Source organism: Peromyscus eremicus, chromosome 15 (genome assembly GCF_949786415.1).
Source record: "Peromyscus eremicus chromosome 15, PerEre_H2_v1, whole genome shotgun sequence".
NCBI classification, from domain to species: domain Eukaryota; kingdom Metazoa; phylum Chordata; class Mammalia; order Rodentia; family Cricetidae; genus Peromyscus; species Peromyscus eremicus.
This window is the reverse complement of record NC_081431.1, coordinates 56,914,768-56,935,787: the sequence shown is the minus strand read 5'-3', so window position 1 is coordinate 56,935,787 and position 21,020 is coordinate 56,914,768. Positions and strand designations below refer to the sequence as shown.

The window sequence follows — 21,020 nt, the reverse complement described above, 5'->3', positions numbered from 1 at the left end:
AGGATTCTCCTGTTCGTTCCTGAAACTCAGCTTAGGCAGATATCCCAGGTCCATGGCTGGAGAAATCAGGCTAAGGGCAAGGAGAATGCTGGGAATGGACGTGGGAACAGGATTTGGAGGGCCCATAGCATCCAGAGACTTCTGGAGACCACAGAAACAGGGAAAGGAGGTTTGAAGTTCAGGGCAAAAGGTTTTGTCTTTATTGTTACAAAGGGTGATCATTTGCCTTCTCACAAAGAATGAATGTTTTCTGGACCACTTGCTGGTTCAGGTAAATTTGCCTATCCATCTATTTTGATAACGTTTAAAGCTGCCTAGTGTTTTATGGACTAGGTTTCTTGTCCTATATCTCTTGTGGTCTGCCCTTCAATTCCTTGAGAAGTATGGTCACCTCCTCATCACACCTCTTCCCACTGGAGGGACGAGAAATTACGTCTTGGAGAAGGAATATGACTTACCCAAAGGACCACCACTTAGTGGCAAGGCTGGATCTTGAGGTGCTTGCTATGGTCCTGAGACAAACGGCTTTCCTCCAGGCCACACCATACACGCCTTAAGACATCTCTGGGAGGAAGAAGCTGCCAAAGGGCATAGTCTTCGGGGGACATTTTTAGTGGGTTGAGTAGTATCCCTGCCAAATATCAATATCCTTACCACTAGAGTTTGTGAGTATGGTGCATTTGGGAGAGAGGTCTTCCTGAACCACAGCCCACATCAAATATATTCCTAAGAGAAAGGTGGATGGAGATCTGAGCCACAGAAGAGACTGCGTGGAGACGGAGGTAATAATAAGACCTCTGCTGCCCCATGTAAGGGATCGGAAAGCCAGTGAAAACTGTAAGAAATATGTATGAAAAGATAGAGCCAACCAGGCCAACGATTCTGGGTTTATGGCATCCGGAATGAGGGAGAATAATTTCTTACTATTCTAAGATACGAGATCACGGGAGCTTGAGCACAAGAACGTGATGTTGATATTGGCCCTACAACTCCCCAGTGGATAGCATGAGCTATTAGCCTTTCTCAGCAACAGAGTCACTGGGCATGCATCTTGGTGGGGATAGGGACCCATGACTCAGGAGGGAAGGTGCCAGAACGACACCATCCCCTCACAATGGCAGAGTGTAGGGGCCAGCTCTCGCCCAGCACCGGGGAGCCAACCACTTACTCCCTGCCCTCCCCTCCTGCACCTGTGTTGATACTTGGTTTCCACTCCGAGCTGAGCGAAGGACGAAGCCCCCAGTGGCGCTCTCAGCAAAGTGAAGCAGCGGCCACAGAGACGTCACCGCTCTGCCAGGAGGAATTTATGAAGCCAGTTACGCCTCTCTGCCAGGAAGTCAGAGGAGCCCAGCCTCTAATAACTGCCAGTCTCTCAGCCTGGCGGCCCGTCATTTTCATACTTTCCTACTTAATGGGATGTCTGCAGGCAGGCAAAGCAAGGCAGCCACAATTAAACACAAGGAAACATAATAGGACTTTGTCTTTCTATGGGCCTTTCATCGGGGAGCTCAGACAGCAGTCAGGCTCTGCGGAGGCCACTTGTTACTTTGTAATAATGGGGAGACTGAGGTCTTGTCCAAGAATAGAGCCAGCATAGGGTCTGATCCAGTTACCCATCAGTGCACGTGGTTTTGAAGGCCTACCAGGGTATAGAAGGAAGCTTTTTTTTTTTTTTTTCTGGATTGATATCTTCTTAAGAGATGACCAGAATAGAGTGCAAATAGCCTGTCCAGCTCAATGAGGTATGAAGGGCTGGTGAGCAGAAGCGGCAAAAGTCCTTTGCTCTTTGTTAGACTTTATACAAACAAAGCAGAGTTCTGGGCCTGGCTTGGCTGCCAACTTGCTGTGTGACTTTGGACAAGTCATTGGCCTTGTCTGAGTTTCGGTTTGCTTGCTTATGAAAGGAGCAGGTGGGAACAGATGCTCTAAGTCAGGAGTTCTTGGATCTTCAGGTGCATCTAATCACTGAGGAATCTTGTTAAAACACAGTTTGTGGTGCAGCAGGCATGGGGCGGGGCCTGAGGCTCTGCATTTCCTGCACGCTCCCAGGTGAATGCCATGCTGTAGGTAGCGCGCTTAGAGCAAGTCAGCTAGTCACAGTCTGTAAAGCGCCATCAGCTCCTTGTCACCACCGTCCCCAGGGTGCTATCTGAAAAACAAACCAAACAAATAGGCTAAGATGTATGTGTAAGAGGACTTTATTTGCTGTAGAGCCCTGTACAAACACAAAAGACCGCCAATAATATGATTAAGACCTGATGCTCGAAACCAAAAGACTTGGCTCGAGATCAAGACTCCTCACCAGCTGAGGACTCCTCAGTAAACACTTCACATGCTTGTGGAGCAGGGGGAGAATATCAACCTCACAGGCTTTGGGGGGGTTGGTAAAAATGAGATAGGACCATTGAACAGCCAGACACAGAAGATCCCGTGTGTGATGACAGTCATCGGTCCCCCTATAACTGCTATCCACGCTGTAGGACGGAACAGTTGTGGGAACCTGGAGCTCCCACCTGCACCTTCCCTTGCTCTCCCAACTGGACTTCATCTATAACAACCCCTTGGCCCCTAAGACCTCCCCTGGGGCTCCAGGATCCTCCACCTTTCTACTGTCCTGGAGACTAGACCTCCGGCTCCTCTGTCTGACCCCCTTGACTGTACTGCAGCTAGAGTGTCTGTAGCCTCAGCCGACAACACCTAGTTGGGAATGTGGCTGGCAAGGAGTCAGGGGGATCTACACTTCTTCTTTTCCCCTGGGAAACCACGTGCTGTCTTAAGTGTTTGAGGCTTAGCACAGATGACAGGCAGTTTCCATGGTGATGATAAGCTTGTGGGATTCCCCACATGGTCTGGCCTCCCACCTCTGTTGGCTTGGGAGGTGCATCTGAGGGGCCTCCTTTTCCAAGCGGTGGCTTCTCCCTTCTGAACTGTCCGCCCCAGCTTGAGCAGTTTGCCAGGACAGCCAAGAGCAGCAGTGCACAGCCCCGCGCAAAGGACTCAGGTTCTGCCTCTCTCCCAACCTGCAGCAGTGAAGTCTGGTTATGTCTAAACAGAACAATTACCCTAATTGCTGTTTGTGCTAATTATACTGTCAGCATTGGTCAGACAGTAGGATGGCATTACTCACCCACATGGCCGTGGAACAGCAGCCTGCTGTAGGACCCAAGCCTCCAGAGAGGTAGAGGCAGAGTGCAGACCCCGGTGTAGACAGTCTCCAGATCCACCATGCCCCACAGCAGGCCTTTGGCAGTGATTAGCATGCCTTAGTTTCCAGATATGAAGGTCTGGGTTTGCTAATGTGCAAATTTTATATAATATACTTAAATGTGCAGAGAAGGGCAAATTGCCATATTGTTCATAGTTCTGTGGACGATGACGCTGGGAAGAAAACTAAACTTTCCTGTTTAAAGTAAGTGAGGGATTATGTGTAACAAATAGTCTTGTTTGGAACCATTCAAAGTCACTGGGTGAGGAGTCAGTTCAGGGCTGGTCCTGCCCTGCTGAGAGACCCCCTGCCCAAATGAACACTCATTGGGAAGTGGTATTAGGGCGTTCTGTCCTCTGCCCTATTTTCAGAGTGTTTTGCTGGCGGATATGGTGGTCCCCAGAGACTGTGACCACCTCCCCTCCTTTGTAGGGGTTTTTGTTTTTCTGGATATGTGCCCTGAGAGGTGAAGAGCAGGGCTCTTATACTGAGGTCTCCCACCAAATCTCTCTGGCCTCCTTTAAAGGAGATTCTCTCCTGGTTTTGAACCTGACAGTGAAGGAGGGTGAGCTTCATCCCTCCACCCTTCCTGGCTTGTTTCTAGGTTGCAGAATGCTCGCAGCATAGCTAACTCTTTCCGTCAGCTTGAAGTCTCTTTCCTCTCCCTCTACAGCACCCTTTCCTGGACCACAAGCCTCCCTGCTTCGTCTAATCCTGGAAGAGCTTTGGGAAAAGGAATGAAAAGGTTCTGGATGACACAGCAGATATTTAAAAGCCATTAAACGTATTGCACAGAAAACTCAGAAGCGAGCTTGGGGAGAGGCACGCTGGGACTTGGAATCAGAAGAACTAGTTCTTGTTCCCAACAGTGCTGATTTCTAGTTCTGCCTTTTCTAGACAGAAAGAGTAGGTGCAAGGGCAGAGATACGGGGGCGATTTGAGGTGACTTGTGGGCAGAGTGTGCAAGGGGCTGTGCAGAGGAACATGGGCACTAGTATCGAGGCCACAAAAGTGCCCTGAGCTCTGTAGGTTTCTAGCTCCCCTGGCTCTTGGGGACGAGGATGTCCCCTTCTAATTCACCTATACATGGCAGCCCATTCGCCATGTTGACGTGCATGGAGGATGCAGGAACCCATTGCAAAGAGAGAAGGAGAGAGAGAGGTAAGTAGAAAGATGAAATGAGTTTCCCAGACTTCTAGTCCCATTCAGGGCCAGCCACTCAGGTGACCTTGCAGCATCCTCCTGCTTAGGACCCACGGTAGTTAACTAAGCGGACTCTTTCTAGCAGAGGAGGAGCCTGGTCCACAAGGAATAAAAACAATGACGACAGCACCCCCACTCACCAGATGACTCCATCTCCCTAGCTCTCAGGATGGTGCATGGTCCCCCTGGCCACCAGCCAGTGTCCACCCTCTTCCCAGTGCCTCCCATGGACACTTCCTTGTGGTCGAAATCTCTGTGGACAATGAGTCATGTTGAGCCCCAGACGTGGGAGGCCCATGGCATGACAGATTCTTACAGTGTGGAGAGGAGTCGGAGGCTGCCTTGGCCTTTCCCACTGTGAGATTGTCTAACCCTGGGAACAGCTCTGGAGAGGGGCAAGGTGAGCTGAGGGACCCTTTATCTACCCATCTCCCTTTGTCTGCTGCTGGGGCAGCCATGTAGTTACCAGAAAGGGCGAGTTGCTGAGCTGATGGCCGGGACCAGCACACAGATGGTAATGCTAAAGGTTTCCAGAAGGCTCTTGGGTGTAGTCTCATCATTTACACAGATGCCTCTGGCCCAGTTGCTTGTAACTTTGCAGGCGTCTTTATCTCTCCATGGGTTCCAGGCTAGATAGCATAAGAAAATATCTCTTAAGGCTTTTCCCAGAGGCACATTTCAGGAGCCTCAGCTACAGCTCAGGGCGAGAGTACTCAATGAAGAAGCTTAAGGCTCTACATCCCATCCCCAACAGCCCACTCCTGAACAGGGACACAATTCAGGAGTCTGCCCAGGTCTGCTCTGGGGCTCAAGAATATAAATTTTAAGTCCAATTAGCGTTTTGTGTATTTTCGTGCCTTGGCAAAGTATTCCACCCAAGCCATTTTGAAGAGTACCACTAATGCTTTCGTAACTGCACGAGCCATCCCTACGATATGTCTCCAGAACTGTTGGACCATCCCATCCCGGAACACCCATATCCCCTCCCTCAGCTCCTGGCAACTACATTCTAAATTCTCTTTTTTTTAAGTTTAAATTTTATTCATTCATTTATTTTATGTTTGTGTGTGTGTGTGTGTGTGTGTGTGTGTGTGTGTGTGTGTGTATGCACTGTGTGAGTGCAGGAGCCCACAGAAGTCAGAAGAGGGCACTAATCTCTTGGAACTGGAGTTTTAGGTGGTTTTGAGCCACCAAGTGGATGCTGAAAATCAAACCCCAGTCCTCTGCAAGAGCAGTAAGTGCTCTTAACTGCTGAGCCATCTGTCTGGTCCCAATACACTCTACTTTCTGCTACTGTTATTTGAATACTTTGGGAACCTGCGAAAGTGGACCCACAGAGCATCTGTCCTATTGGCGTGGCTTAGTTCATTTACCATAAATGCTATCAAACGCCACTCATGTTATATCATGTACCAGGATCTCCATCCATTTTGAAGCTGAGTAATATTCCACGGTGTGGACATACCACATTGTGTCTATCCATTCATCTGTCACTGACACTTGAATTGTTCCCATCTCCTGGCTATTCCTAAGAATTATGCGTCAACTTGGGTACACAGATACCTGGTCAAGTTCCTGATTCCCACTCCTTTGGGCATATCCCCTTATCCCTTTGGCACTCATCACTCTGCAATTTCACGCTTCCCCCTATGTTACCAGCAAGGCTTTCTCAATTTCTATTTTCTAAGTCTGATGACTTGGCAAATTGCAAGAGTCTGCCTGCCGTTCACTAAGACTAATGCTGCCATGGGGGGCGGGGGGGGGGACATCGGAATCTGCATCATTCATCTTTTCTGGATGCAGCTTGCTCTGCAGAGCCCTGCACCTCATACTACTACTGTCTGCAGGAGAATGTTTTCCAAGCCATTCCACCACACAGGGTTAGGCCTCTTCTGTGCTAGACACCATCCTTGACAAAGTTATGTTTTCTGAATAGATTTATTTTTTCTTCTGTAAACTCTCAGAACTATTCAGAGTTCTCTGTATTTACATTTTTTTAAAAAAAAGAAGAAGAAAAGAAAGCCTTTTAGGCTTGAGAAGGTGGTAGCACAACTCCAATTTCCACTCGTCTCCATCCAAGCTCAGACATCAGTCTTCTGTGCCTGTGCCCGGCATGTGCCAGGGAGAGGCACTCAGGCTAGGCAAGAGTGAAGCACGGCCTTGTTTCTGAGGAGGCCTCGGGCATGAGGCAAGATTTACAGGCATGAGGCAATCCAGGGAACAATACAAGACAGATGTGATTCATCCGCTTTATATCAAAGCAAACAGAGGGTGTGGACAGAGCCGCTCATGTTAGCATAAGCAATATGAAAAGAAATGGCGCGTCAACTGTGAAAACACACGGAGGGGCGGGGGAGGGAGCCAGGAAGGACCACAGCATGAAGAGCAAGGCGAAGAACCCACCAGGGAAGAGGACCCACGCAAAGGCCGGGACTGGTTCTTCACCGGCTTCTCATGTTTCAAAGCGGGGCCTGACTTTAAAGACTAGATCACTGTAAAACTGGAGGAGACAAAGGCAGGTTACAGGTGTAGGGAAGCAAATGGAGAACCAAATACAAATACGCCTCTAATAATTAGATAAGTTCTGTGTCCACTAAGACTTAGAAATGACATACGAGGCCTCGGATAGAACGGTGTAACAGAAAGGCTTGAGGCCATTATCATCGATGTGGAGAAAAGGGGGCCGAGGCTAAAAGCAACTGGCGAAACATGGTAGGCTCTTGGAAGACAAAAAACAAATGAAGACCAGGTAATACACAAACAATTAATATCCCTAAAGGTGTGCAAATGAATCAGAAAATATAGTCAAGGTGTAATTCAGGAAAACCTCCCCGTAAATAAAGAACTGAGGGTGCAGAGAAAGGGGTACAGGGCTACAGCAGAGAAAACTAGGGAGGCGTCAACACCGAGACACAGCTGAGGTACTGAGCTTTAAAGCATAAGGAATTTCTCAGGAGTCGAGGCAGAAAGCCAAATGGTTACAAGAGGGAAAAACAGGCTCAGGGCAGACTTACCCTCATTCCATGCCAGAAGACAACAAAGCAATGTCCCCCAAAACAGAGTGGAAGAAAACTAGTTCAGGTCAGCAGAGCCTCGGGTGTGAGGAGCCCAGCTTCAAACACAACAAAACAGGGGTGCAGTGGGACTCAGTGGTGGAGCTTGGCTAAGTGCACAAGGCCCCAGATTTATTCCACGAGCTCTGAATGATTTTATCATGGACTTCCTGAATAGAGCAGCCAGGGAAGAAAGGGTGCTGGTTAGCCTCACCTCCATTTAATCACACAGCCTTACAGAGCGGGTATAAGAGAGTGAACCTCTGAGAAAAATGAAAGTCATGTGAGCCACAAAATTCAGGAGGTGGGATAAGGGGGTTGGGGAGAAGTGTAAGGAGTCAATTATTTCCTCTTTCTTCACAAGTCGTCAGCCAGACCATCTAAATGGAAAATATATTAAAAAATACAATTTTTAAAGATAAATTTCCTTATTCATAGGTCTTCTAAGAACAAATGCCTCTTATGGTTATGAAACATTTATCAAAGACTGAAGAATGCTTTCAAATTTCTTTTTTCTTCTCTTATATGTGAGTAAGTAATACTTTCATGTTGTTTAAAATGTATGTATTATATTATCACAAAATTACAAAATGATTTACCTATCCACCATTCTACCTGTATATTTGGAGACATGTCAGAGCTGATCTTCGGTTCATGTTTATATTGCTTACTCTGATGGACAGGATTTGGAGAGATTTATTACTTTCCTTGCAGATGTGGTAGTTGCGTGAGTGTTTACAATAAACATGTACCATTTTTGACATGAACTGTCAGAGTCACTGTTTAGAAATATGAAAAGCTAGGAGAAAATAAGGAGGGGGTGGTCACTTCGGACTCCCTCCCGAGCCCTCTTGACCCTCTGATGACAGAATGTGTGGAAAGCTTTTGGGGCGTGTGGGGTTTGGGCTGGTTGGCAGGCCAGGTTGGTGGGGGACATATCTTCTGCCAGACACATGTTTTGTTTCCTCTTTACCCATTCTAGATCTATGGAGTATGGATTCCCTTTTGTGAATGAAAAACAAAACAAAACAAAACTGAGCTCCGAGAGAAAAAGAAGGTAAAGAGCCTTCTAGAAAAAAAGCATAAAGTATTCCAGGAACTTGAATGCATCAGAGAAAACAACTGGCTCTGTGTAGACCTGTCATCCAAGTCAGTAGTCAGAGCTCTGAGGAGGGGCACATCTCAGCATCAGGGAGGGGGTTCAAAGGCTCAAAGGTAGGATCCTGTAACTGTGTGTGTGGAGACAACAGGGAGTGGTTTCTGAACTAGCCCATAATGCCAAGACCAGAGAGGGAACTGGAGCAATGATTGGTGCCACCCAATAAGATGCAATGCCCACTATCTCATGCAGCATTGCATGGCCCTGCAGACAGGGTCTGGGCACTGAGGACCAGCACCCATGAGCTGCCCCTGGTTTTGACTGCAGCCTTTCATGGAGGTCTCCATGCCTGAGGGAGGAGAGATAAGGACTGGGGATGCAGCAGCAGGCAAAGGCCATGGTGATGACTCTACCCACTGGACCTGCAGGGCATGGAGACTCAGCTCTCAATTGGGGTCATGCTCTGGAGGTCATAAATAGCTCTCCTGTTTCTTGTGCCTTCCAAAAAGTCATTAAGTCATTAATTACATAGCAAGTGGCAATAAAATGGTCTCGGTCTTCCTCATCTTCCCCAGAACCCAGGGCCTTAGGACCCACAACCCAAGACTTTGGTTTTGAACCAGCTGCTTTGCTGTGCCTGGGTTTTGATGTCCTGGGTGCATCTGGTCACTACCTGGATAGAACTTCTATCATAGTATGGGAGTCCTGGCCTTGAACTCCAGTCCTACCTACACAATCTTAGAAAAGCCAGTCAGCTCTTTCCAAGTGGCAGGACAGGAACTCTAGACCCAGACAAGCAGAGAGACCCAGAACAGCCTCAGTAAGTAACTGTCCGTCGTTGCTTTGATCAGTAAAGCTCATTCCTTTCTCTTCAGAGATAGAAGTCCCAGATCTCACTTCCACCTCCAAGACTCTGAAACCACCTCAGGGAACAAGCTGGAGGTAGAGTCCGGGCTTTGGAGCCCAGGAAGTTTGATTCACATCATTGCTTTGCTACTCACTGTTTCTGTGAGCCATGTGACTGTGGCAGCCTCTGAGAGCCTCCGTTTCCTCAGACATCAAATGGAGGTTAGATTATGTACCCCATATGTCTGTCATGGAGCTGAAACAGCATAGTGTGGTAAGGTGCACCGGAGGCCCCTTTTCTGATTATTGCATTTGCTGATTCTTCCCCATTCCTGGCCCTCTTCAGACTGGGTGCATCTGGGGGCCTGGCACAGCCAGCCTTGCTCCCTGGGCTCCGTTCTTCACTGGCTTTGACGGGCTGTGACTAGCTCCAAGTCCAGCCCAACTTCTTGACCTCTGGTTGTCTGATCATGCTTGCAGGAAATCCAAAAGAAACGGAATGTGAACCATGCATGCAACTTGAAAATTTTCAGTAACTGCATGCAAAAAAAAATTAGCCGGTAAACTTAAACTTAATAATTTATTTAAGTCAATATATCAAAATAATATTTGATAATATTTCAATGTGTGCTTAATTTAAATTACTGTAATATTTTATGTCATTTTCCTCCTATACCGTGTTTGAAATCCAGGCTCTTTGGTTATGTCTGGTACTGTGCAGCACAGATTTTTAATGCAAAGGAACCACGGGTACCATCCCAGGAGGTTGGTGTGGACCAAAGAAGCACAATGAAACATTCATTCATTCGTTCGTTCGTTCGTTTGTTCATTCATAACCATGGGCTCCCCTTGCTTTCTTCCACAGTGGCAGGAGGACACTTGCTCTCTATTTTCCACTTCTTCTGGTCCCCCAAATCAACCATTCTTACCTTCCTCTCCACCCTCTGCTCTTTGGTTCTGCCTGTCCCAATAAGGTGCAGCTGTAGGCCACATAGTGGAAGGAAAGCCAATCACAGGCCTCCTTCCCAACAGCTGTGCTTTCAGCTGGTCCCCTTCCTGGGCCAGGAAGTGGTTAAGAAGGTCAGAGACAAGGCCCGCAGACCTCTGTCTCTGGAAGATTGGGGCACAGGAACAAGCAAAATGCTCTCCCTATGACTCCACTTAACAGGTATGTAGAGTGGTACCCAGTGAAGGGCCCGAGAAGAAAGGCAAGTGGGCCGTAAAATCCCTGGCCTCCCAAGCTTGCTTTTCAGAGGGAACCAACTTTGTTGATGTGCATGAGACCTCACCTGAGTCTAGAAGAGCCTGAGGTCTAGAGACCCCAGAGAACTCAAGGAGTACTTTATCTTTCCTTGTCCAAGAACCTTAAAATATAAACAGATGAGAGTAGGACCCACCCACGTAGAATAAAGCATGTGAAGCCCAGACTCCAGTACCAGGAGCATCGCCTTTTGCCCCCAGTAGCTCCAGGTGGCTTCTATGAGGCCCTTGGATCCCACCCAGGAATCTAGCCACCCACCAATCTTGTGCCATAGGATCCTCACAGGGCTAGGCCTCCATCTTCCCGCCCCTGGACCGCAAGCCAGTCTGCCTCGCCATAGCCTTCCTAAAGGAAGGTTAGTCCCTACAGGCTCCTGTCCTGGGGAGGGGAAAACACAGTAGTTAGGTTTCCTGGCGGTAACAGTCACTGGTCATCGTCTACTCCATGTCGCCATGACACTGCCATCCCACTTCATGTCTGGAATGCTTGCTGAGTGACTGTTCAGTGATGTCACAGTCATTCCGAGCTGAAGCAGCTTCTCCCTCACTGTTAGATCCCTCATCATGAGCACACACTCCTGGGGAGAGCTGGGTTTCTGTTGCTAGCAGCCCTGTCATGCAGGATACATTCTTCTCTGTCCTCTGAGACACTTCATCATCTGTGAAGCATTGTGGGAACACCTGCTCGCAGAGGGTCATGAGAATTGATGAGCGCATGAAGCCAAAGACCTCCGAGACCTTGTGGGCACTCACTGCAGACTTGGTCCCTTTCCCCTTAGCTGCCATTCAAGGGAGAGCGTGTTCCACGCTTTCAGCAAGAGTGGTGTCCAATGTGTGTGTCTTGGAGCTCAAGGGTCCCACTGAAGCCATCACAGGGGCATTCTGGAGAATGAGACCAGGAGCTCCTTGAGGCCAATTCCACCCGAGTGGCCCCACCTTTATGTGCTTTGTTTTAGGTATGAAGATTGTTCGGGGGAAAAAAAGGGAGCCACTTCATTTTTCTCTGCAGGGAGGGGGCAGTGTTTAGAGTCACTCAGAATGCTCCAGCGTTTGACGACTGTCGTACGCTTCCCTACAGGGCAGCCGCTACCAAATCCAGGCTGCCCTGAACCCCTGGCAGGAGAATTGTTTACTGTTACACAAAGAAGGTTGAGGTGCATGTGGTGTATGCCCAGGCAGACTTCGAGGGGTTCTTATGGAGACCTAAAGTCATATGAGATTGTTGAAAACAAAAAAAGCCACACGGGCAGGATCCAGGATAGGCCCATGTGTGTTAAATGTGTTTGTGACAGGATCATACGTGCTTTCCTTTTTGAGGATCAGAAGAAAAAAAAATCATTGTGAATTTGTCAAAGGCACAAACACGGGATCAGAAAGCAAAATAAACACTAAGTTTTAAAATAATAAAAATCAAGGTTTCTTAAAAAAAAAAAAAAAAGACGGAAGCCATTTCTTTTCAACTCTCTCATCCTCTGATTGGAGAAGAAGTGAACGTCTTGCTCCAAACCCTGGTGAGACTGAGATTCGGAACATAACAATGAAGCTAGCCTGTGTGCTGACTGTAGCCCAGGAAGCAAGGACTGCTCACACTCGGGTGTCAGAGCCTCCCGGCTCCCTGGGATGGGCTCAGGCTTGAGCCTGGGCTGTCAGCATCCAGGGCAGGCAGAACCCTCAGCTCCCCACCCTCCTGGATTCTGTGCACTCAGCAGGGCATCTAGGAGGAAGGAAGCAGGAAGCCATGGGACCCCAAAGGAAGGGAGCACCGAGGCCATAGCAGTGGTCCAGCCTAGGCCCTGGGAGCTCAGTGGAGTGGTCAAGCCTGGGCACCCAAAGCCCCTTCTCAGAGTGTGAGGGGCCCCTGTGTACAAGGAAGGCAAGTCAGCTGAGGAAAGCTCTTCCATGCTGATACCCTGTGCTAGATGTTGGAAGGACACAAATGTGGCCACTTCACATGCCTTGGCTACAAGTTACTACCCTGGGGAGACATGTGGTGGGGATATGCCTTGCCTTGGTTTTTGTACGTTTACCAAAACTCATCAGCATGTACACTTCAGGCCTGTGCGTTCTGCTGTAGGAAGAATGTATCTCAATGGCTTTAAGAAGTTATCGGAAGGAGGCAGACTCAGCAGGAGGGAAGTTACGAATGGGGCCACCGGCATGTACGTGCCTCTTTACAAAAGCCTAAGGAGCCAGGATGGCAGCGGCATCGAGAGATGGGTGTGGCTCCCTGGGAGGGACAAGATGGATGCCCCATCTGGAAGGCGAGGCCAGTCACACCCATCCGCGTGTGCACATTTTTGTCAGAATCTCTGCTCGCGCCTCCATACCAATGCCTGCCTCTTAGCTGGTCCTGTCTAATTTTACTCTTGGGTCTTGTCCCTTTCTGTCCTCATTCTTGCCCCACTCAGGGAGACTGAGAGAGAGAGAGAGAGAGAGAGGAGAGAGAGAGATGCCTCTGCCTTCAGCTTCATCTCCCAGTATTTCACCACGACCCTCCCTTCTACAGAGGAACAGGACCTGGAGACGTTGCCCACGGGGGAAGTTGGGAGCAGTCATGGGCCAGTTGTAGAGAGGGGATCTGTGAACACAAAGGGAGGTATAGCCACCCAGATGACAGGGTGTAAGCCGCCAGAGGCTTGGGGAGGCAGGCCGGGAGCCGTGTCTCATCGCTTGGGAAGCCCAGTGCAAGCGGGGACAGCTCCCCTGACGCAGGCAGTGTGTGTGTGTGTGTGTGTATGTGTGTGTGTGTGTGTGTGTGTGTGTGCGCACTCAGGGCGGGGGGGGGGGAGTGTAATGTGGGTGCTGCCAGAGGAACAGCACGCATACCTGGGAACCTGTACCAGCCCCCACTGTGGAACTTCCCCAGGACAGGGGAAGTGGGGTTCTGACAGTGCGTGTGCCATGCACCTGGTACATTTTTCCTGGAGGAGTCCAGGCCCTGTTAGACTCTGGCCTGGCCTCCTTCTGGGCAAGGGGGTAGTCCTTCCTGGCTGTGCCATAGGAGGGTTCCTGGGTGACAACTTCCTGGCAGATGCCAAGTTTCAGGTGGGAGGTCTAGATATAGCCAATAGGAAACAGCCACACCACACCTGCGTTAGCTGGAATGGGCGAGATCTCCCCTACTTTGTCCTCCTGGGCCAAACTCATCTTCTGCCCTCCCTAACCTCTCATAACTGCTGTGATGGGGCATAGCTGGCCCTGCCATCTACCCCCCCCCCTATGAGTCGTCCTGTAACAGTATGGGGCCCAGCCTTCCCAGATCCCGGAAGGAGGCCTCCTTTGCCCGCCTACATGATACAGACCACTAGTAAGGAACCAAAGAGCTCATGGGCCCCCAGCTCTTAGATGGAGGCCAACACTACCCACTTCCACGGTAAGACCCACCAGGGAAGGTACCGAAGGACCCAGAGGGGTTCCCAGCTCCTGGGCTGCCCAGTGAATTAGGCAGTGAATTGGGCAGGGTCTGCGATGCTGCCAACATGAGCAATGGGGACCAGATCCTTGATTACTAAAAGGCAAACACACAGTTCCCAGCAGAGAGCTGAAAAGTGTCAGCTCAGCAGACCTGGGGCTTTTCCTTTGCTGTCACCAGGAAGAACACAATAAGAAATGGAGAGAGACTAGACTGGCCCTCCAGGAGCCATCCTTGTGGGTACACATGCCACCCTCTCCTCTACGGCAGCCTGCCTCTGTCCATCACTGTCCCACATCTCTTTGCCCACAGTCCCCAGCTCAACACACTTTCCTCCAGTTTGGGGACTGTGACTGAGCTGCACCAACTGATGCTGGCACCAGAGGTGGCACAGGACACTGGTGTGAGGGGCACCTGATTACTCTGTGGCTGGGGATCTGCTCCTCAGCCAGAACACACATTGATTTTTCTGTGCTGTAATACAGCTTGGTAATGGCGCTCACATCCTAGAGCATGAAGCATGCCTGTGCCCATGAGAGCTGAAAACTGGAGGCAGGACCTGGCTATTTGTTCCTGGGACTGGGAGCAGAAGACGAGGGACCAGGGGGATGGGGATGGGTTTCCTGGGTTGGGGGAATGGTCCACACAGTCAATAGTGCTCCATTGAGAACTTCCAGGGTGAGGGGTGGGGGCCGCACACTGGATGGTTGGACTTAGCCCTGACTAATGGAGTCTGGGACATTGCCAAGGGAAGACACAGGATGGTAGGCCCAGCTGGAGGGTCTGAGAAGACCACCCTGAGTTGGCATCAGCCTAGCCTATCAGCTGTGGGCCTGCAGCTCCCAGCTCAGCTGCTCCACAAGGACAACTGTAGCAGAGCTGCTCCTGGCCTCTCCCTCAGGCCCCTCCCTCACCAACCTGTGCCCCACATCGCGGGCACCTCACCCAGGACATCGCGTCCTCGGAGTATGACGGAGCTGCCAGCAGCAGAGGCCGCACCCTGAGACATCTCTCTCTGCTCCCGGCCAGCCCCACCAGGTTCCCCAGGCTGAGACGGGCAAGGAGGGAAGGACGAACCTGACTCCATCTTCCAGGGAGAATGTCTTTCCTGGGAGCCCCATGCCAGCTCCTAGCCAGAGCCCCCGGTGAGGCCTGATTTCCCTGTCGCTGTCACCAGCCATGTCCCTTGATTGGACTCTGTGGTCTTGTCCAGGTCATCTGAGCTGAGGTTCTGAGGGAACTCCACTCTTACTGGGCCCCAGGAGGGCCTCTCCCTGGCCCCCAGAGAGACACCCCCCTCCGGCTCTGGGCCTCAAGCAGAGGAGAGGGAGATTACGTGAAAGACGGTCCTCTGTTCTGCTCTCTTCCCACACCCCCAGTGTCCAGCTCGGGCAGAGAAGGAAGTGTGAAATCTGCCTAGGATCCCTGAGGGAAGGGAGCAGAGAGGGGGATTTCAGGGGAGACTTTGGAGGGCCAAGCAGGTGTAGGGGGTGGGAGTGGAGGGACACCAGGAAGAAGGGGCACCAGGCTGTTCAAAGAGCTTGTCCTCTGCCCTGCAGTCAGTCTTATCCAGTGGACGGACATTCAGAACCGAGCTCCAACCTCCAGAAGACCCCAGAATGAGGGGCTGCTCAGGTAGAGGACTCCAGAAGGCAGACAGGAGGGAGACATCTCTTTCCAGGCCAGAAGCAGCCCTCCCGGAGAGCTTGCAGTCCCCCACCCCCACCCCCACCCCCACCCCAGAGAGAGAATTGCCTGTAGAGAATGAGCAGCAGTCCTCTGGCACCCACAGCCCCAGCCTTCCTTCCTCTCCGCTCACCTGCTCCCCTGTCTTCAAGCTGTCCCTGCATCTTTTTTCCCCCACCATAGGCATCAAGGACCTCTCTAGCCCAACTGCAAGGCCTATAGCACCCCCTGGTGGAATATCTGGAACAGCCTGTGGCCGACACCAAGGCACTGGTCCCTCCCCGCTCTGCCCACAGCCCCTGCCCTGCCGCACCCTCCCTCTGTCTGCATGGACCTCATGGTACTGGTGTCCTGGTCTGGCAACCTTACACCAGCTCCAGCTCCGGAAGCTCCTCCGTGGTGGTAGAGAGCAGGGCCGCACTGGCCTCCCCCACCTTCGGGAGTTGGGAGGGCGGGTGGTGTAGGAGATTTAGAAGTAACAATAGTACCTTGACAGAAAGGTGGCATTGATCCTCACGAAACTCTGACAAGGATCTGACAAGGACTTTAATTTCGCAGATGAGGAACTGGGCTCAACAACGTTAACTAACTTATCCAAGGCCATGAGTCCAGTAATGGTGGAGCCAGACTTAGCCAAGGCATCCAGGGAGCCCTGAGCTAGAGATGCCTGTGGAATGCATAACTGCAAATCCAGAACTAGATGGGTGGGTGTGCTCCACCACTAACTCACTGTGGGACCCCAGACAAGGCCCTTTCCCTCTCTGGACTTTCTTTGTTCTCTGAGGGAATCATACTGTTGTTTCCATGAGTGTCCTGAGCTCATGCCTAGATGTGGACTTGGCAGGGTTAGGGACCCCCCAACTGCTGCCCCAGCAACAGGCTAGCTGCATCCCCCATCCTCAGAACCCACAGAGGACTGAATGGACCCCTAAGGTCTTAAGGGGTGATGTTTAAAGTGGGCCATCAGACTCTAGGTCAGTGCTCAGGAAATCAATCTTGTTCCAGCTTCCCCTTCCAGGAAGGACCCATGCCATTTCCCTTAAAGCCTTGACTCTGCTGGAAGCCTTTTCTCGCTCCTGTGGAGCTACAGTTCTTCCTTGGTCACCAGAGGGTGCTCTCACCTATTGCCTCAAGGCTGCCCTCCAGATTTTGGCCAGGACCTGCTTTGCTTCCTGTGTTCCTTGGCCTCATAGCACCAGTCCCTACAGAAGACTTTGGAACTGTCCCCTGCACCCCAGGTGAAGACATTCCTAAGGTAACATAGCCAGATATGGTACCCAACCCACTGAAAGACATCAATCCTTTGAAATCGCCAGATGTCTGCCCTACTGAGAGTTGGCATTCTTCATCCACCATGTCGTTTCATTGACCCAACTGTGGCAAGCGGTGAGGGAGGGAGAGGCTGTCCATTCTTACTTAACAGGAGAAGGCAACTGGGACCCGGAGAGCAGAGACAACTTGGTCATTCATCAGAGTCCATGGGGAACAAGGACAAGAGCAGAACTGTGTTCTCTGAGAACTTGGCTTCCTCCTGGGTCTGGGCTCCTCTGTCTACTTCTCCAGCCCTGACTTTGGGTGGCCCCTTAGCCAGAGACATTCTCCCTCCAGGATGTCTGTCCTCTAAAGAGTCGGGAGACGGGAGCGGAGGAAGCAGGAAGAAATGGGCTGACTCCTCTTGTTTCCAGGGTGGTGAGTCACCCCCACTCAGAAGTGTTCCTCTTCCCCACCAGTGTCCCCTATTTAGAAGGCTCCAGTGGGCTTTGGGGAAAGGTGCCACAGTCAAATGTCAGAGTAGGGAAGCTCTTGGGGGAAGACAGCCCCTTGTAGGGTACAGCAGCAGCAAAAGGGAGGTGACCCACTGTGGAGGCCGGGAGCCACAGAGCACAACAGCCCGAATGTCACTGCGGTACAGAGACTCCCTTTTCGGGATCTTGATCTCCCTGATTAAAGAACCTAAAGCAGCAGTAGAGAAGGGATTTGGGATGGTGCAGGCTTCTGAGAAGACTGGAGGAGTTTGTCTCATGTGTAGGTGGTGGCAGGGGACTGGCAGATCCTTAGACTCAATAACAAGAAGAGACCCAGTCGCCAGTGTGAGGGAGTGTGAGGAATCCCAGAAAGATTGGATATGGGACTAGATATGAAACAGTCATAGGAGGGTGACTTTACCAGAGCAGCCTTTGGATGGTGAGACACTATTCTGAGCCCCTTTGGAATCCAAGACTGGATCCACAGTGAACTTAGTGCCTGAGAGCTCTCCAGCACACGTGGCCTCTCTTCAGGTGCTCAGAAACCAAGGAACAACCACCCAACCGTGTGGGTTTTATTTGCTTTTGCAGTTCTGGGACGTGAACCCCAGTCCTGAACCATGCTCAGCAGGCATTCTATCTTCGATCTGTACCACAACCTTTTATTTAGATGCTGGGTCTTGCCGTACAGCCTAGGCTAATCTCAGATTTGCAGTCTTTCTCTAATTCCGGATGTGTTCCACCACACCAAGCCAGCCCCGGGCTTTTCTTAACAGCCAGGGATGGATGAGCTCAGGACCATGAACAAAGCTAATGTCGAGGGGCTGGTGAGATGACTCGGTAGGTAGCATGCTTGTGACAAGCCAGGTGACTTGAGTGTGATCACGGGGACCCACTCCCCAGAAGTTGTTCTCTGGCCTCCGTGGTAACATTAAGTGTAAGCACCCGTAGTAATAGTACGTGCATCACTTGCACTGACTGCTCAGTGCTACCTCCACCCTGCACTCAACTTGCCGGTCAGCGCACAATGAAACCACAGAGCCCCTCTCGGCTGAGAAGAAATGCATTACTGATGAAGATGGCAACAGCAGAGCAGGAAGCCAAACGAGAGGCCGTGCTAACCCAGGGCTGCGGAGCAGTTACTCACCCCCTCTACCCATCTGAGACGCCACTCACCTCTGTCCACCTCACACTGTCCTCCAGCTATTCACCTCCATCCTAAGCAGGGGCTTCTCAAGACCTTCCAAGAGGAAAGATGCATGCCTAATTTATCTAATGCCACCTTGGGGGTGCATGGTGGCCCTGCTCCAGCTGAGACACTAGTAGTCTGCCCAGAGAGGTTAAAGCAAGGAGCACTAGCTGGCAGAGCTTGGGGCAGAGAACAGATACCGCACGGACAACCTATAGGCCAGACACAGGCTGGAATAATCACCACAAAGGCTGTGCCATTAACTTTGAGTACAAACCTCCTGTGTTCCCATTTTGTAGCGATATTATCATCGTTAATGTCACTCCCACACTCAGCCGTGGATGAGATATTCATTCCCAAAGTGATTATTTATCTTCCTAAGTGGCCCCACCGCCTTTATAATACTAGCTTCCTGTCCACTAATGTAGTGCATCAATTTATTTATACCTTATTTTTTCAGTAAAGTTTTTATTGTTTCTCCGTGTGGATTTTGTTCATCTTTTGCTCTATTTAACCTTGGGTGTTTCATGTATTTTTTGCTACCCAAAGTAGTAATATTTTAAAAGGGATGCTTTCTAGTTGATTTCTGATGATTATGGAAGTACAAACTATTTTTAGTTAGATCCTCTTATCCAGAACTCCTGTAAACTCTCTTAGTAGCCCATGTTATGGAACTGTGTTCTTTGGGCATGGCGTAGCCAAGGCCAGGTTGAAATCAGAACAGCTGTGATTACGTTCATGAGACCCTCTCAAGGTTGGACACTAACATTCTCTCATGGAAGGATGGAAGGGCTCACAAGACTCGTGGGGTGCATAGGCACAAAGGTGCCTGAATCCCCATCCCCAGAAGTTAATGATGGGGGGGAGCGTGAGTCTTCATTAATGTTATGGTCATGCTTCTGTAAGCAACCCTAATTAATTTCTGTTCAGCAAGAGTTGGGCAGAACCATTTCTTTGGCCAGGGGTTGCCCTCTCTATCCCAGATGAATGGAAACAGACTCCTCAGGAAATCCATGCCGTACTTGATGCCTGAGCAGACACCATAGATCTGTGGATAAGTTTGAGAGGTAGAAACAGGCTCCTCAGGAAATGCATGCAATACTTGATGCCTGAGCAGGGACACCAGAGAGCTGGGGATAAGTTTGAGAGGTACAGTGGCATTATCTCTGCTATATGACAAAATATCTAACCAAGGTTTCTCCATCAGAAGGTGGTGTGTCCTTGGGCTATTTCTAGGTTGGCTCTCTATAAAGTATGAAGTGGTGGTATGCCTTTAAGTAAATTTGTTTCCAGGTGCTGTGGAGATGATTTAGTAGATAAAGTGCTTGCTTCATATGCATGGGACCTGAATTCCAATCCCCAGAATTTCCTTCTGTCTTGTTACTGCAATCACAAGGCAGAGGCAGCAGGAGAAATCCCAAGGAAAAGGCAGCTTCCTTGGCAGGGGCAGGAATAGACTACAGCCTGTCTGTACAAAGGCATTCTGGTATCCTTGCCTGTGGGGGACATTCTTAGTGGAACCCTCAACTCAACCACACATTGTCAGTTCAGAGGGAGATGCTTTTGACATCCATCCCCAGACCCTTCATCTATGACTTATATTTCTTATGTCCAAGTCTGCCATGGGTTTGGGTGAAGGGGAGCCCATGATCAGAGGGCGAGCAGAGCAGATTGTGTGCCCACTTGTCAGGGAACCTATCAGACCTGGTTGTAACATCCTGGGAGAAGGTGAGCTTGGCCTTCTCCAGGGCTCGCTCCTTCCTCTGACCCCTGCAAACTGCATAACATGTCTTGGGTGTTCCGAGGTACAGGTACACAGGTATGCCTATAGTTTTTGGTGGTGGTGGGTCACATAGAGATGGACCCATCTTACCTATGACATAGGGCGATGGAGCTATGGAGAAACTGAGGAGGCTTCATGGAGCCTTGTGTGAGAATCAAATCTTCGTGCACTTGATAGTATCCCCCATCTCTGCCGACAGGAGCCCCCAGAGCAGACTGCAGTAGAATTATCCCCAATCCAGGCCATTCCTGGCTCCAGGGAGGGACAAGTGGCTCATAGTCTCCATACACACAACATTTAGGGAGGCTTAGGTGCTGCTGATACCAGAGTTTTTGCAGAACAGTGGCTTGTGGGAGATATGGATCAGGAAAAAGGAGCCTCTGTTTCATAGACCCTCTCACCTAACTTGGCTTTTCTGCCCTGCTGCAGGTGAGTACTATTCTGATCCCCAGGAGCCAGAGCCCACCCATCCTCCACTCAGAGGCCTTCGCTTTGGGTTCCTCCCTCCAACCCACCAGCCCCAAGTTATTCTGCAAAGA

The 21,020-nt window shown here is 50.3% G+C and overlaps 1 long non-coding RNA gene across 2 annotated transcripts; it reads right to left on the bottom strand.

Moving 5' to 3' along the window:
* Positions 1-471: 471 nt before the first annotated feature.
* LOC131925283 (uncharacterized) lies at positions 472-11,140 on the bottom strand. Of its 2 annotated transcripts, XR_009383208.1 has the most exons (5): positions 10,336-11,140; positions 9,562-9,879; positions 4,875-5,037; positions 4,549-4,661; positions 472-2,149 (listed from the first exon to the last, which is right to left on the bottom strand). It is a non-coding gene; the product is annotated as an uncharacterized LOC131925283 (long non-coding RNA). The 2 variants fall into 2 exon arrangements; XR_009383207.1 differs by having other exon boundaries at positions 9,562-11,140.
* Positions 11,141-21,020: the final 9,880 nt, after the last annotated feature.